Raw genomic sequence first — 16,072 nt, forward strand, 5'->3', positions numbered from 1 at the left:
GTTTTGAATTGTTGAAACAGAAAGTGATTGAGAAGCCTTTGTTGGCTTTACCAGATTTCAATAAGGTATTTCAAGTGGATTGTGATGCAGGTGGAACAACAATAGGAGCAGTTTTGAGTCAAGAAGGGAGAGCCATAGAATATTTCATTGAGAAATTGAATGATGCCCAAAAGAGATATTCAGAGTATGATCAGGAATTTTATGCCATAGTTCAAGCCTTGAAGAAATGGAGACATTACTTGTTGTCTAAGGAGTTTGTGTTGTATACAGATCATCAAGCTTTGCAGTATTTGAATAGTAGAGTAAGTTGAATCAGAGACATAGGAGATGGGTAGAGTTCTTGCAGAGTTACAACTTTGTGTTGAAGCATAGAAGTGGGAAATATAACAAAGTTGTTGATCCATTGAGTAGTAGAAGGAATTTTCTGATAGAGATGAGAGTGACAGTATTAGGTTTTGAAGATTTGAAGACCTTGTATGATGAAGACCCAGATTTTGCAGAACCTTGGAAAGTATGTAGAGAACTAGTTATGGTTGATAGAAGCAAATGGTTGGATTATTTCATTCAAGATGGGATATTATTCAAGGGAGTTCAGTTATGCATACCTAATAGTTCCATGAGAGAGAACCTAATAAGAGAGAAGCATAGTGTAGGTTTAGCTCCATATTTTGGCATTGATAAAATAGTGGCATTGGTGAGTGAGTAGTACTTTTTGCCCCAGATTCATAAAGATGTTAAGAGATATGTGCAGAGTTGTAGAGTTTGTCAAGTTGTAAAAGGTAGCAGTCAGAATGTGGGATTGTACAAACCTTTTACAGTGCTAGAAAGACCTTGGGAGGATATAAGCATGGATTTTGTACTTGGATTACCTAAGACACCAAGAGGGAATGATTCTATATTTATGATAGTGGATATATTTTCAAAGATTGCTCATTTCATACCTTGTAAGAAGACATCAGATGCATTGCATGTAGCAGACCTATGTTTCAAGGAAGTGGTAAGATTGCATGGATTACCTAAGAGTGTAGGTTCTGTTGGCATTTTTGATGTTTATGTTGTGATTGTCATTGATGGACACACACTTGCATTGAGATCCCCTTTATATGTATAAGTTAGAGCTCAACCGGTATTTGTTCCAACCGGTATGTTGTATTATAGTCTTTAGACTATTGGTAGCTTTGCACAATGTATTTCCTGGTCTGAAGCGGCATGTCGACCCCAAGTAGTTTGTGAATCTCAAGCGGTATGAGGGATCAAAGTGACATAACACATATTTACTAGTCTTCACTATTGACAAACCGGCAACCAGTATTTTGTATGAACCAGTAATACTCTGTGATGAGTTACCAACTAGCATTTTGTGATGAGTTACCATCCACCGATTGTTTGACAGTGCTGACACATTGGCGGTGCTTTTTGTGTCGTGTTACTGAGTATGTCTAGATTCATTGAACCTAGGGAATTGGATTATAAACCTATTGGACCGAAATGAAATCAGATTCCTTTAAAAGGACATCATGTCTAGGGTTTTAGGTTGTTGTTGTTGATGTAAGGTTTTATGTTGGTGGTTAATGAGTTGTTGTGAGAGCGATCTTATCTGAGAAGATCGAGTTGTAATAGAGTGAGAGATAGAGAAGACTGAAGTAATGCTGGAATGCATTAGCTGTGAGCTATACTGGATCTAACCAAGCAATCTATGCTATCTAATAGATCATATACTTGTTGATTACTCACATCTTTGACAAGTCTGAAGCCCTTAACTACGTAGGCTCAGAGTAGCCTTTGTAAAATCCTCTAACAAGGTGGTTTAGCTCTGTGAATCTAAAATCCTCTAGCAAGGTAGTCCTTGATCGGACTTATCTCCTAACAGAGATTGAGATTCCTAACAGGATCTGTTCTGGTAAAGAACATTGTAAGACCTTAACCGATCTGACCTTAACTGGTCTGGTTCCTATTCTGCAGATAGTGACTTGTGAGTTTCATCTCACTGTGGTTTTTCCCATTTGGGTTTCCACGTCAAATATCTTGTGTTATGGTGGTATTGCTTATGTGGGTGAATGTCTTATTTGCATTTTGGTTTGCATGTGTGTTAACCAATTTGTCTATTAAACTGTTTTACTAGTTTTTCTCTAGACTATTTAAGTGTTTGAAAGCAGTGTTTTTCTGTATACTAATTCATTCCCCCCCCCTCTTAGTATTCATCAATTGGTATCAGAGCCTATATTTCTATAAGTCTAACCACTTGGAAAGAGATATGGGGGAATACTCTATGAGGGAACTAACTTACTGGCTCAATCAATCTGAGCAAGCCTATGATGAACTTATGGCTAAATATAAGGTCTCTTAGGCAAAAAGGAGAGAACATGCTGAAAAGATAATGGAGCTATCTGAAAATAGTTCTTCAGATGAAGTACACATGGAAGCCCTAATTGTAGAAGTAAATAAGTTGAATGAATCAAATTCCAACCTGAGAAAGGAGTTGGAAGCACTGACTATCTGGTTTAGTCAAGAGCTTGAGAACCGGAGGAAAGCTAAGGAACTAGTGAAGGACAAAGAGCATGAGATCTCCAAGTTGAAACAAGAGACCAGTGCACTTACTACTCACCTGTTGGCATTATGTGAACCGGTATGAGGACATAATGATATTGTATGTTGTCATTGATGTCAATATGTGATATGAAGAGAAAACTAGCATATGTGAGAACCGGTATATATGCCAAAGTAAAGCGATATATTTGTTCAAGGTGAACCGACATGTAGTCATGGGAACCGACACATGGAAGCATTGTATGACTACCGGTTGGTAGGTAGTTTCCACTTGAAGATTTCTAGTTGGAGTACCTCAAGACTGTGTGACACAATCAGTGATCTTTGTGTGATGAGTTAGCAGTATAACAAAGAACAGATCATTTTGCCATGTCAACCTTGTGACGTGAAGGATCTTGCATGAAGAAGACTATCCCTATCTACCTCAAGAATGTGCAAAGTTTATAAATGGTGAAAATGTGTGATGGATTATCAGCCACCATGAAATTAGTGGATAATGAACGATGGAGAATGTCTTGAGATTTATTCAAGATCTGTTGCATTTAATGCAATATGTTCAATGGTCAGGATTGAACCGTTTGAATTGCTTAACCTAACAAGTTTAGGGTTTAAGGTTTATGCTATCAACCTATCCATTGTACTATAAGGTCGATGTTGTGATTCTTTTAGAGGTTGTTGGCAAAAGTTGTGTGTGTATCTAAGAGAAGAGATACGTGATTCTTGCCAGACCAGAGGAGAGAAGTCATATCTGCAGAGTGTAAGTGCAGAAGGTGAAGAGGAGCTTAAGCAGATCTGCATTGGCATTGAGTGCTATTATCAGGTCATTGATATAAATGTTGATCTTTAACCACTTCAACAGTTGTGAAATCCCCTAACAGGGTAGCCTTAACTGGCTTGTTGAAAATCCTCTAATAGGGTAACTTGAAGCTACTAAGTCATTGATATCCTTTAGCTATTGAGTTCTTCAAATCCTCTAACAAGGTACCCTTAATAGGGTTTAACCCTTAACCAGGTATTGTAGCCATCCCTTAACCAGGTGATCCCTAACAGGATCGATTCCTAACAAAACCTATTGTATCTATCTTTAACCGGACAAGGCTCCTAAAAGAGAGGACTTCTAAAGAGTTCAGAAATAAGCTTGTGGGTATTCATCCCCACTGTGGTTTTTCCCAATTGGGTTTGCATGTGAAAAATATGTGTGTCAAGTGTGATGCTTTCTTCATGTGATGTTATGATTGTTTTCTCTTAAGTGGTGATGCATGTTGATCTTGCTGTAATATGTACATCTTTGATGGTAGATTGTTTGTTCATGCATTAGGGTGAAATGGGAATGAAGAGTTAGATTATATGAGAAGAGAAGTGTCAACCAGTCTTTGCTTGTCTTAGTTATACTGGGTTTTGTCGGTTGAACTCTATTGAAGGACTGGTGCTGCTGTTTGTCTGTCAGTGCATAAGTGTTAGTTGACAAACTGGTTTAAGGTTGGGTTTTTTGCCTATACTGATTCACCCCCCCCCCTCTCAGTACCCATTTGGTACTATCCATTCATCATTAAGTTATCAATTGGTATCAGAGCATCATCCAGGTCCTTTGTGTTGTAAGCTTGAGGGAAAGATCTTGTTGTAATGATGAAGAGGGAAGGTCCAAAGTTTAACAAAGAAAATTTCAGTATATGGAAAGATACAATGAAGATATACATCAGAAGCATGGGTGCTCAACACTGGAGCTATGTTGAGAATCCCTATGTTTCCCCTACCAGTACTCTCACTGATGATCAAAAGAGAGAGATATAGGAGAATGGGCAAGTCATGGAAGCCCTATTCAGTAGTTTATCTGATATTGAGTTCATTGATGTCCAAGATAAGGTAAATCCCAAAGAGGTATGGGATGCTCTTGAAAATATCTATGGAGGTGATGAGCATGTAAAACAAGCTAAGGAAGAAAGCCTTAGAGGAAATTTTGAAGACATGCGAATGGTTGAAGGTGAAACCATTCAATAGTATGGTATTAGAATCAAAACTGTTGTCAGAGATATCAAGAGTGCAGGTGGTAAAATGAAAGATTCCACTATGGTAAGAAAAGTCCTAAGATCCCTATTGTCAGTCTATGCAATAAGAGTTGCTGCTATTCAGGAGTTGAGATCAATAGACAAGACTAAGGTATCCCTGGATTCCATCATTGCAAAGTTGACAGCATATGAGCTAAATAGTTTTGACGGTAGTGTTCAAAAGACTGAATCACCTTTTAGAGCTGCTATTGTACCATCTAGAAAAGGAAAAGAAGCAAGCACTAGTGGTGAACCAAGAAAAACCAGAGTAATGGATGATGAGGAGTTTTTGATGGAATTTGAAGCTCTTCTTGCCATGAAATTTCCAAAAGGAATAGGTAAATATAGAGGTAAGCTCCCTTTGAAATGTTTTTCTTGTAACTGGATAGGACATATTGCTATGAATTGTCCTAATAGTGACAACAAGGATAAACCGTTAAGATTAAGGAAATCCAAAGGAGGAAACCGGAGAAACTATTTTGTTGCAGTTGATGAAGGTGTCACAGATGAGGAATCAAAAGATGAAGAGAATGAAGACATTATGTTTGTTATTGTAAAGGAAGATGTGTCAAACAAGAAGGCTCTTGTCTTCTGCTTTGATAATTCCAATGAGTGGAATATTGACAGTGGTTGCTCTCACCATATGATTGGTGACCGAAGCAAGTTTCTATCCTTGGAAGAGTATGATGGTGGTGTGGTTCGTTTTGGCAATGATGCACCATGTATGGTTAAAGGAAAAGGGTCCATCTCTCTTAATGGAAAGAGTAGTGCTGACAATGTTTATTAGGTTGATGGTCTCAGACACAACCTTCTGAGTGTTGCCCAGCTAAATGACAGTGGCCTCACTCTAGAATTCAAGAATGGAGTCTTTAGAATCAAAGGAAAAGATGGTGAATTGGTGACCACCAGCATGCAGACCAAAGGTAACCTATTTCATCTAAATGCAAATATAAGTACATCTCTTATGGCTAAATTTGATGATAGCTAGATATGGCATAGGAGACTCTGCCATGTAAACTTTGATAACATTGTAAAGGCTAATAAGATCAAGGTAGTTAGAGGATTGCCGATGCTAAGAAAACTGGATAATACCTTGTGCAGACAGTGTCAATTGGGGAAAATGTCTTCCTCAACCTTTAAAGGTAAATCTTTCACTGCTTACAACTTGCTTGATCTTGTGCATATTGATTTGTGTGGTCCTATGAAAACTAGAAGTGTGTAGGGTGATAGGTACTTCATGATTCTTAATGATGACTGCTCAAGAATGATGTGGGTCACATTCTTGAAAGACAAGTCTGAAGCCTTTGTGAAGTTCAAAGCTTTCAGAGCATTAGTGGAGAAGGAAAGTGGTAAAAGGATCAAGTGCCTCAGAACTGATCAAGGAGGGGACTTCACTTCCAGTGAATTCAACAAGTATTATGAAGAACTTGGCATCAAAAGGCAGTTGTCTGCCCCCTAGACTCCATAGCAGAATGGCCTAACAAAGAGGAATAACCGGAATGTGGTTGAAGCAGCTAGAACCATGTTGATTCAAGGAAAGGTAGCTCACACCTTTTGGAGAGAAGCGGTAAGCACTGTAGTCTACACAATGAACTAGGTACTCATCAAGAAAGGTAAGGATAAAACTCCTTATGAGTAGTGGACCGGTAAGACACTTGTGGTTAGCTACTTTAGGGTATTTGGTAGTAAATGTTACATCAAGAGGAGTGAACATCAAGGCAAGTTTGAAGCTAAATGTGATGAGGGAATATTCTTAGGATATTCCACCAAGAGTAAAGCTCTCAAGTGTTTCAACAATAGGACTCAAAGAATTATGGAAAGTATCAATGTGAGAGTTGATGAAACCTTTGAGAAATCGGAGGAAACAGGCAGTGAGCAAGCTGTAAATGAATTGGTTGCAACCTTCTAGGAACCGATTGTCAGTCAACCAAGTACCAATAACATTGTTCCTGAACCAGTGAATGTTGATACTGATGAAGATGAGGATGAAGAGGAAAAGTAAGAAGAACCAGTCAAGACTATTCCTCGGTATGTCAAGCTGAATCATGATCCTAAGCAGATTATAGGAGATAAGGATGCAAGAATCCTTACAAGAAGAAAGATCAGAGAAAACTCATGTATGATCTCTGAATTTGAGCCTAAATCATTCAAAGAGGCTCATAAAGATGAAGATTGGATCAAGGCAATGGAAGAGGAACTTGACCAGATAGAGAAAAATTGTACATGGTCCTTGGTAACTAGACTGGAGCATAAAAATGTCATTGGCACCAAATAGGTGTTCAGGAACAAGCTGAATGAGGATGGCACAGTGATTAAGAACAAAGCCAGATTGGTGTGCAAAGGATATGCTCAAGAAGAAGGAGAAGACTATGGAGAAACCTTTGCTCCTATAGCCAGATTGGAAGGAGTTCGTATGCTTTTGCATATGCAACTTTTAAAGGATTTAAGGTATATCAAATGGATGTAAAATCTACATTCCTAAATGGTGTACTTGAAGAGGAGGTGTATATAGAGCAACCAGATGGGTTTTCCCTATCTGAAGACAGTGATATGGTGTGCAGGCTACATAAAGCCTTATATGGTCTAAAGTAGGCACCTAGAGCATGGTATGAACGTCTATATTCCCATCTTGTGAAGATTGGATTTGAGAGAACAAGTGAAGATAGCAATATCTACTTGAAAAATGAAGGAGATCAAATCCTGGTTTATGAGGTTTTTGTTGATGACATTATCTTTGGTGGAGATGACAAGATGAGTCATGAGTTTGCTGATGAGATGAAGAAAGAGTTTGAGATGTCACTCATAGGGGAGATTAATTTCTTCATTGGACTGTAGATCCAACAAATGAAAGATGGAAACTTTATCACTTAGTCCAAATATGTCAAACAAGTGTTGAAGACCTTTGGCATGGAAGATAGCAAACCGGTTGGTACACCAATGGTGACTGGTTGCAAATTATCAAAAGAGGATGATTCTGCATTGGTTGATGAGAAGGAATACCGATCAATGATTGGTAAGTTCCATTATGTAGTGCATAGTAGACTGGATATTGCACATGCAGTTGGCATTACTGCAAGGTTCCAGAAAAGTCCAAGAGAATCCCACTTGGTTGCAGTCAAGCGGACTTTTAGGTATCTGAAGGGAACAGTTGACTATGGATTGTGGTACACATACAATAATGATTTCAACCTAAAAGTATTCACAGATGCTGTTTGGGCAGGTAATGTGGATGATCAGAAAAGCACAACCGATGGTGCATTCTTTCTCGGTGGTAGACTTGTCTCATAGATGAGTAAGAAGCAGAGTTGTATCTCTCAGTTTATAGCAAAAGTGGAGTATGTTGCAGCTTTCATGAATTGTACTTAGACAATCTGGATGAAGCATGTATTAGATGGCTTCAAAATCCCTGTATCTGAATCGGTAAGTATATTCTGTGATAACACAAGTGCTATCAATATTTCAAAGAATCTGGTTTTATATTCTAGAACCAAGCATTTTGAGCTTAAGTATCATTTCTTGAGGGAAAAGGTTCAAAATAAAGAGATTGCATTAGAACATGTTTCCAGTAAGGAGAAATTAGCAGACATATTCACCAAGCCTCTCCCAAAGACTACATTTATGTATTTAAGAGGTGAATTGGGGGTACTACCCCTTTAGGAGGTAAATTAAAAGTATTTGTTCCACATCAGTCAGGTATTGCATAGTCAAATTTCTTTTGATTGATGTGTTGAAGGATGCTACTCCTCAGGGGGAGCAGGATAATGGAATAGGGATGTTTGTGCCTCCACTTTAGCATTGTTGTCAAAGGGGGAGAAGAAGTGTGGCAGAGAAGATATCTGCAGAAATTATCTACAGAAATTGGGGAGAAGATGAGTTAGCAGAGAGATATCTTTGTATATTGCCATCAATGCCAAAGGGGGAGATTGTTGGCATAATGTGAACCGGTATGAGGACATAATGATATTATATGTTGTCATTGATGTCAATATGTGATATGAAGAGAGAACTAGCATATGTGAGAACTAGTATATATGCCAAAGTAAAGCGGTATATTTGTTCAAGGTGAACCGGCATGTAGTCATGGGAACTGGCACATGGAAGCATTGTATGACTACCAGTTGGTAGGTAGTTTCCACTTCAAGATTTCTGATTGGAGTACCTCAAGCCTATGTGACTCAATCGGTGATCTTTGTATGATGAGTTAGCAGTATAACAAAGAACAGATCATGTTGCCACGTTAGCCTTGTGCGCGTGAAGGATCTTGCATGAAGAAGACTATCCCTATCTACCTTAGAAATGTGCAAAGTTTGTAAATAGTGAAAACACATGATGGATTATCAGTCGCCATGAAATCGGTGGATAATGAATGATGGAGAATGTCTTGAGATTTATTCAAGATCTGTTGCATTTAATGCAATATGTTCAATAGTCAGGATTGAACTGTTTGAATTGCTTAACCTAACAGGTTTAGGGTTTAAGGTTTATGCTACCGACCTGTCCACTGTACTATAAGGTCAATGTTGTGATTCTTTCAGAGGTTGTTGGAAAAAGTTGTGTGTGTGTATCTAAGAGAAGAGATATGTGATTCTTGCCAGACCAGAGGAGAAAAGTCATATCTGCAGAGTGTAAGTGCAGAAGGTGAAGAGGAGTTTAAGTGGATCTGCATTGGCATTGAGTGCTATTATCAGGTTATTGATATACTTGATGATCTTTAACCACTTCAATAGCTGTGAAATCCCCTAACAGGGTAGCCTTAACCAGCTTGTTGAAAGTCCTCTAATAGGGTAACTCAAAGCTACTAAGTCATTGATATCCTTTAGCTATTCAGATCTTCAAATCCTCTAACAAGGTACCCTTAACCGGGTATTATAGCCATCCCTTAACCGGGTGATCCCTAACCCTGATTGGTTCCTAACAGAACCTATTGTGTCTATCTTTAATCGGACAAGGCTCCTAATAGAGCAGACTTCTAAAGAGTTCAAAAATAAGTTTGTGGGTATTCATCCCCACCGTGGTTTTTCCCAGTTGAGTTTCCATGTGAAAAATATGTGTGTCAAGTGTGATGCTTTCTTCATGTGATGTTATGATTGTTTTCTATTAAGTGGTGATGCATGTTGATCTTGCAGTAATATGTACATCTTTGATGGTAGATTGCTTGTTCATGCATTAGGGTGAAATGGGAATGAAGAGTTAGATTATATGAGAAGATAAGTGTCAATTGGTCTTTGCTTGTCTCAGTTATACTGGGTTTTGCCAGTTGAACTCTATTGAAGGACTTTTGCTGCTATTTGTATGTCAGTGCATAAGTGTTAGGTGACAAACCGGTTTAAGGTTGGGTTTTTTGCCTATACTAATTCACCCCCCCCTCTCAGTATCAGTTTGGTACTATTCGTTCATCATTAAGTTATCATCACCTTCATGAGAGCAGAATGGAAAAAGAAGAAGTACAAGGTGAATTGAACATTGCCATCTCTAAGAATGCAAGCCTAATGGAGACAAATGCCGCTATTTCCAAAGAACTCTCTGAGTCAAAGGAAATACTTGCTAAATTCAACAAGAGCACTATTAAGCTAGAGCAAATGCTTGAGTCAGCTAGACCGGCAAAGAATACCAATGGACTTGGTTTCTCTGGTCATGAGGAAGGAGAAACCTTGAGAACAAATATTGAAGCTTCAAAGAAGCAACTGACATTCAAAGGAAAAGGTAAGAAAAAATTCAAACTTGTTTTCTTTAACTGTCTTAAAGAAGGACACACTGCCAATGTTTGTAGGAGCAAAGCCTATAATAATTTTCCTTACTTTATAAACAATGTACCTAGATCAAATAAGTTCAATGGTCATTGTTATGCATGCAACAAGTTTGGGCATAGAGCATCTGAATGCAGGTCTGTCATGAACAACACTGGAAAATATCCTCAGAGGACCCAAGGAGCTAGTCTGGAATCTTTTGTGAACTAGAACCCCAACCAGTTTAATGCTTATAACCATCAGTTAGGTAATAGTGGCTATCAACCGGCAACCAGATGGAAAGAAAACTGTTGGATTTGTCATGGTCATGGTCACATTGCTACAACATGCAAAAGAAAGAATGGAAACATGAACAATGGACCTTGGAGAGCACCTGGAATGATTTGCTATCATTGCAACAAACCAGGTCATGTAGCAAGATTCTGCAAAAGCAGAAAGAGTATATCGGATGATATACTAGTCACTCTGAAAGGAGAAATTGGTGTTGAAACAGTTCAAGCGGACATGAACAAAACCTGGAAGAAGAAACCAGCAATGTTGGAAGAGGAACCGGTTTCTGCACCTAGTGTGGAAATATCAGAACCAACAAACTAAGCTACAAAAGGCTTAGGGAGAGAAAATGATGAAATGTTTTGAACCCTTGGTTTACACCAGTAAAAGACCTTAACCGGTTTATGATACATGTCGTTTGGCAGAAGATCGAAAATGGTAAAAAGGCAAATTAGGGTTTACGCCCTAATGAGGGAGCATTAATGATGGTAGGTGAGGAATATGCTTAAAAGTATTTCTCAAATCATTTCTCACTATCAGTTGTTGGGGGAAGAAAAGTTTTTCAAAGAGGAGCGATGAAGAGGCGATTTGAGCTGAGATTTTGAGAAATTGAAAAACCATGAAGGAGATTCAAATTCAAACTACAAATGGTCAAGTGGAGAACACAAAGCGGTGATTCAGCAACTGACGTAGTGTGAAGTGAAGGAGAATTCGTAAGCCCTAAATTCACATGTTTCATAAGGTATTTCTCGAGTTTTGAAAGTTTCTATCATGGCTTCTGCATCTCATACCAGTTCTAGTGCATCTGTCGAGTCTACAAGTTTTATTCAATGAAAGTCTAAGTATAATGCCCTATCACAAGTTCTGGTTGGTGTGATAGTAGAAGAGGGAATTTCAGACTATATAGATTGCAAGATTGAAGACCTAGGGTCTCTAGCTATCCACTCCCAGTTAGATTTATTTTGTGGAAAGGATAAGAAGATAAAACCAGAGTATAATATTTTAGAGAAGAAGAAGCTCCATAATGTTGTCTACTTCCTAGAGGATTTCACAGAGGATCATATTAGGATCATTCTGAGTAGAGTCCATGGTGACAAGATGTACCTGGAGAGAAAACATGATATCACACCATAGGCAATTCATGTAGTCACCAGTTTCTGCAATACAGGGGAAGTGCCAGCACTAAGGATGGTAAGCAAAACTGAAATGTCCAAGCTCACCGGTTTAGTGAGTGACTCTCGACGCATGACAGTCAATTCTATCAAGGATGATCTGGTTAAGTTTTCCTACATGGTGATAGGCTACCAGACATTCTCTACCAGCAGAATTAACTCTGTATCTGGTGCAATGGTAAATGCCGCTTATCGGATGATTGAGGAGGACACATCATTTGACCTGTGCACTGGTATGTAGAGGCAACTCCTGTCAAATCTAAAGTCAATCAAATAGGATAATGCACTAAGGTTAAAGTTTGGACAACTAGTGGTTGGGTTGTTCTTCTATTTCCAAGGCTACTTTCCAGGAGTAGGAGATGTCCAATGGTTTGCTGACCAACAGGTGACTAAGCAAATCAAGGAAAGCATTCAAGTAATTGGAACCAGTTACCTTGATGTTATGAACAAGTATTTTGATGAGTTCAGATAGAAAATGAGCCAAAGAATGAGGATATTAGGTGACATCATCAAGAAATATGAAGATGATATCTATTTCACCATCAAGATGGACCAATGCATAATGGAGGCTATTGAGCCTAGAATGGAAGAAGTAGAGCCAATGGGCTATGAGGTGATGTACGATATGCTGGAAGGGTATGCCTCTACCTTATTGCCTCACCTCTTGATCCTAAGGCTAAAAGAATTGGAACCTATCTGGAAAGGGTTACACTGGTCGAGGAACCCTCTACAAAGAAAGGAAAAGAGCCTACAATGAAGAAGGCAAAGGTAGTGCCTGCAGCATCGGCACCGGTTACAACAACAAGTCCTAAAGTGATGAAATGGTCACCAGCCAAGAAGAAACTGGAAGTGGCATCAGCTAAAGTCTTTGAAAGAAAAAGGAAGACAAAGAGCAATACACCAAACTCAGAAGAAATTGTGTCTGAGGAGTAGCCAACGAAGGCGAGACAGACAAGAAAGAAGACAAAGAATGAACCGGCATCGTCAACACCGGTAAATATAGATATCTCCTCCTATAAACCTTTGACACATTGTCAAATAACAGCAAAAAATATGAGGAGAAAGGTGTTACATGATTTGATAGATTATTTTGATGATTTTAGTGATGAGGAAAAAGAAGAAGTAGAACAGGAGATTATCAAATACTTGTGTACCTATGACCGGTCACCCTCAGAGATCAAATCTCAGACACCAGATTCTTTATATGTTATTAGATAATAGATGGTGCATTGCCATAGAAAAGGAACAGGAGATTAGGGAGAAAGTTTTTTCTTAGTACTTTCCTGACCTGTCAAATTCTGAATTATTTGATGTGATTGACCAAAATAAAGGACTCTTCTTCACTAGAAGATGAAGACTCTGGCCGTTAGAAGGAAGAGTTGATGTTATTGAAAAATACACTCATTAGTATATGGCTACTACTGTCCAGTCTCACAAAGCGCATATAGCCAACTGGCAAGCTGAGAAAGAACTGGTTATATCCCAACGGGATGAAGTATTTGATGATGAAGAAAATGTGATTGTTGAACCGGTCGACACTATTGATGTCGATTCCCTAGACATAGAAGATGTTACTCAGGAAACACCATTTGAGATAATAGGATAGGAGCAATATGATGAACAGGGTGATAAGCAAGCCGAGGACAAACAGGAAGTGGTGAAGGAATAGGCAGAGTAGAGGAAAAAGGATGAAGATGAGGAGAAGTGAAAAAAGGAGGAAAAGAGAAAAGAGGAAGAAGAGAAAAGAAAAGAAGATGAAGAGAAAAAGAAGCAAGAAGATGAAAGGAAAAAGAAAGAAGAAGAAGACAAGGAAGAGGAGAAGAGGAAGGAAGCAGAGAAGAGGAAGAAGGAAGAGGAAGAAAAAGAAGAGGAGAAGAGGAGAAGAGGAGAGAAGCAGAGAAGAGGAAGGAGGAAGAGGAAGAAAAAGAAGAGGAGAAGAGGAGAGAAGCAGAGAAGAGGAAGAAGAAAGAGGAAGAAAAAGAAGAAGAGAAAAGGAAAGTAGAGAAGAAAAAAGCAAAAGAGGATAAGGAAGCGGAAAAGAAGAAAGAGGAAGAGCACAAGGCAGGAGAAGCAAAGAAGAGCACCTAGATGGAGACTTTGAAGGCAATCAGGAGTCAAATCAAACTGGCTGATCTCTCCAGTCTACAAGTGAAACAGAGCTAATGCAGAGCATCAAGGTTGCTCAAGAGCACCTTGAAAACATACAGAGGAAGAAGGAGCAGGATGTAATTCAAGCGGTTGTTGACACTCTTACCGTTTTGATACCCGATACTAACCTTCCGAGCACTGATTCGTCACTAGCTAAACTTAAGCTCCTATGCACAATAGTAGATGATCAAGTGCAGAGCCTTGAAGAGGTAGCTAAGGTAAATGTCAAGAAGGAGCATCAAAAATCTCTCAATATTGCTCTGGTGAAAAAGTTTAATGAGCTCCAGTCTGAACTGCAAAAAGAATAAAAGGATATAAGGGATGCTTTGGATGAGGGGAACCTGCTACTCAACAAGATCTGCCAACCCCATCTGTTCTATGATGATGTGCTAGCTCAGAAGAAAAAGCTTCAAATAGACTTACAGTCCTACTTGAGCATATTCAAGCCACCTTATGATTCATTTACAACTTATGGGCAAATTGTTCACCGGTTTCATATCCAGTCAGTGAAAATGGAGCAAGAGATCAGCACACGGTCTAGAGATCTGTAGGAGCTACAACTGGTTTTACTCCCATGACTGTAAATTCTTTAGAAGTGTTATCTGAACCTAGATGCCTTGATAGTAACATAGGAGATGAGCACAGTTGATGTCATGGAAGAATAGGTCTCCCAGATGCAGACAGAGAAAGAAGTAGCTACCTCCCTACTTGAGTCCTAGTCTTTGTCAATGAAGCAATTCTTGCAGGACTATAAATATTTTTTTGACAAGTATTATTCCTTACTGTCTTAAACTTTTATTATTTTAATATCAAATGAAAATAGGGTTGTTCAATTGTACTTTGTCATTGTTGGCAAAGGGGGAGAAATATTCTATTTTGGAGAAGTATAGGGGAGAAGTATCTGATAATTAAAATTTTGATATATGCTCTGTATGCAAATGGTTATACATTGTAGTGTTAAATGGATAGTGTATATGCTTAGGGGGAGCAATTTTGCTAATGGCATGATTTTGTTGTAAAACACTTAGATGTCAAAATTTTATTTTCCTAAGTGTTGCCATCAATGCCAAAGGGGGAGATTGTTGGCATTTTTTATGTTTATGTTGTGATTTTCATTGATGGAAACACACTTGCATTAAGATCCCCTTTATATGTATAAGTTAGAGCTCAACCGATATTTGTTCCAACCGGTATGTTGTATTATATCCTTAAGACTATTGGTAGCTTTGTAGAATGTGTTTCCCGGTCTGAAGCGACATGTCAACCCCAAGTGGTTCGTGAATCTCAAGTGGTACGAGGGATCAAAACAACATAACACATTTTTACCAGTCTTCACTTTTGACAAATCAGCAACCGGTATTTTGTATGAACCAGTAATACTCTATGATGAGTTACCAACCGACATTTTGTGATGAGTTACCATCCACCAATTGTTTGACGGTGCCGACACATTGGTGATGCTTTTTGTGTCGTGTTACTGAGCATGTCTAGATTCATTGAACCTAGGGAATTGGATTGTAAACCTATTGGACCAACATGAAATTAGATTCCTTTAAAAGGACATCATGTCTAGGGTTTTAGGTTGTTGTTGTTGATGTAAGGTTTTATGTTGGTGGTTAATGAGTTGTTGTGAGAGCGATCTTATCTGAGAAGATCAAGTTGTAACAGAGCAAGAGATAGAGAAGACTGAAGTAATGCTGGAATGCATTAGCTGTAAGTTATACTGGATCTAACCAAGCAATCTGTGCTATCTAATAGATCATATACTTGTTGATTACTCACATCTTTGATAGGTCAGAAGCCCTTAGCCAGGTAGGCTCAGAGTAGCCTTTGTAAAATCCTCTAACAAGGTGGTTCACCTCTGTGAATCTAAAATCCTCTAGAAAGGTAGTCCTTGATCGGACTTATCTCCTAATAGAGATTGAGATTCCTAACAGGATCTGTTCTGGTAAAGAACATTGTAAGACCTTAACCGGTATGGTTCCTATTCTGCAGATAGTGACTTGTGAGTTTCATCTCACCATGGTTTTTCCCATTTGGGTTTCCATGTCAAATATCTTGTGTTATGGTGGTATTGCTTCTGTGGGTGAATGTCTTATTTGCAATTTGATTTGCATGTGTGTTAACTGGTTTGTTTGTTAAA

This window comes from Cryptomeria japonica, chromosome 11 (genome assembly GCF_030272615.1).
Source record: "Cryptomeria japonica chromosome 11, Sugi_1.0, whole genome shotgun sequence".
Classification (NCBI taxonomy): Eukaryota; Viridiplantae; Streptophyta; class Pinopsida; order Cupressales; family Cupressaceae; genus Cryptomeria; species Cryptomeria japonica.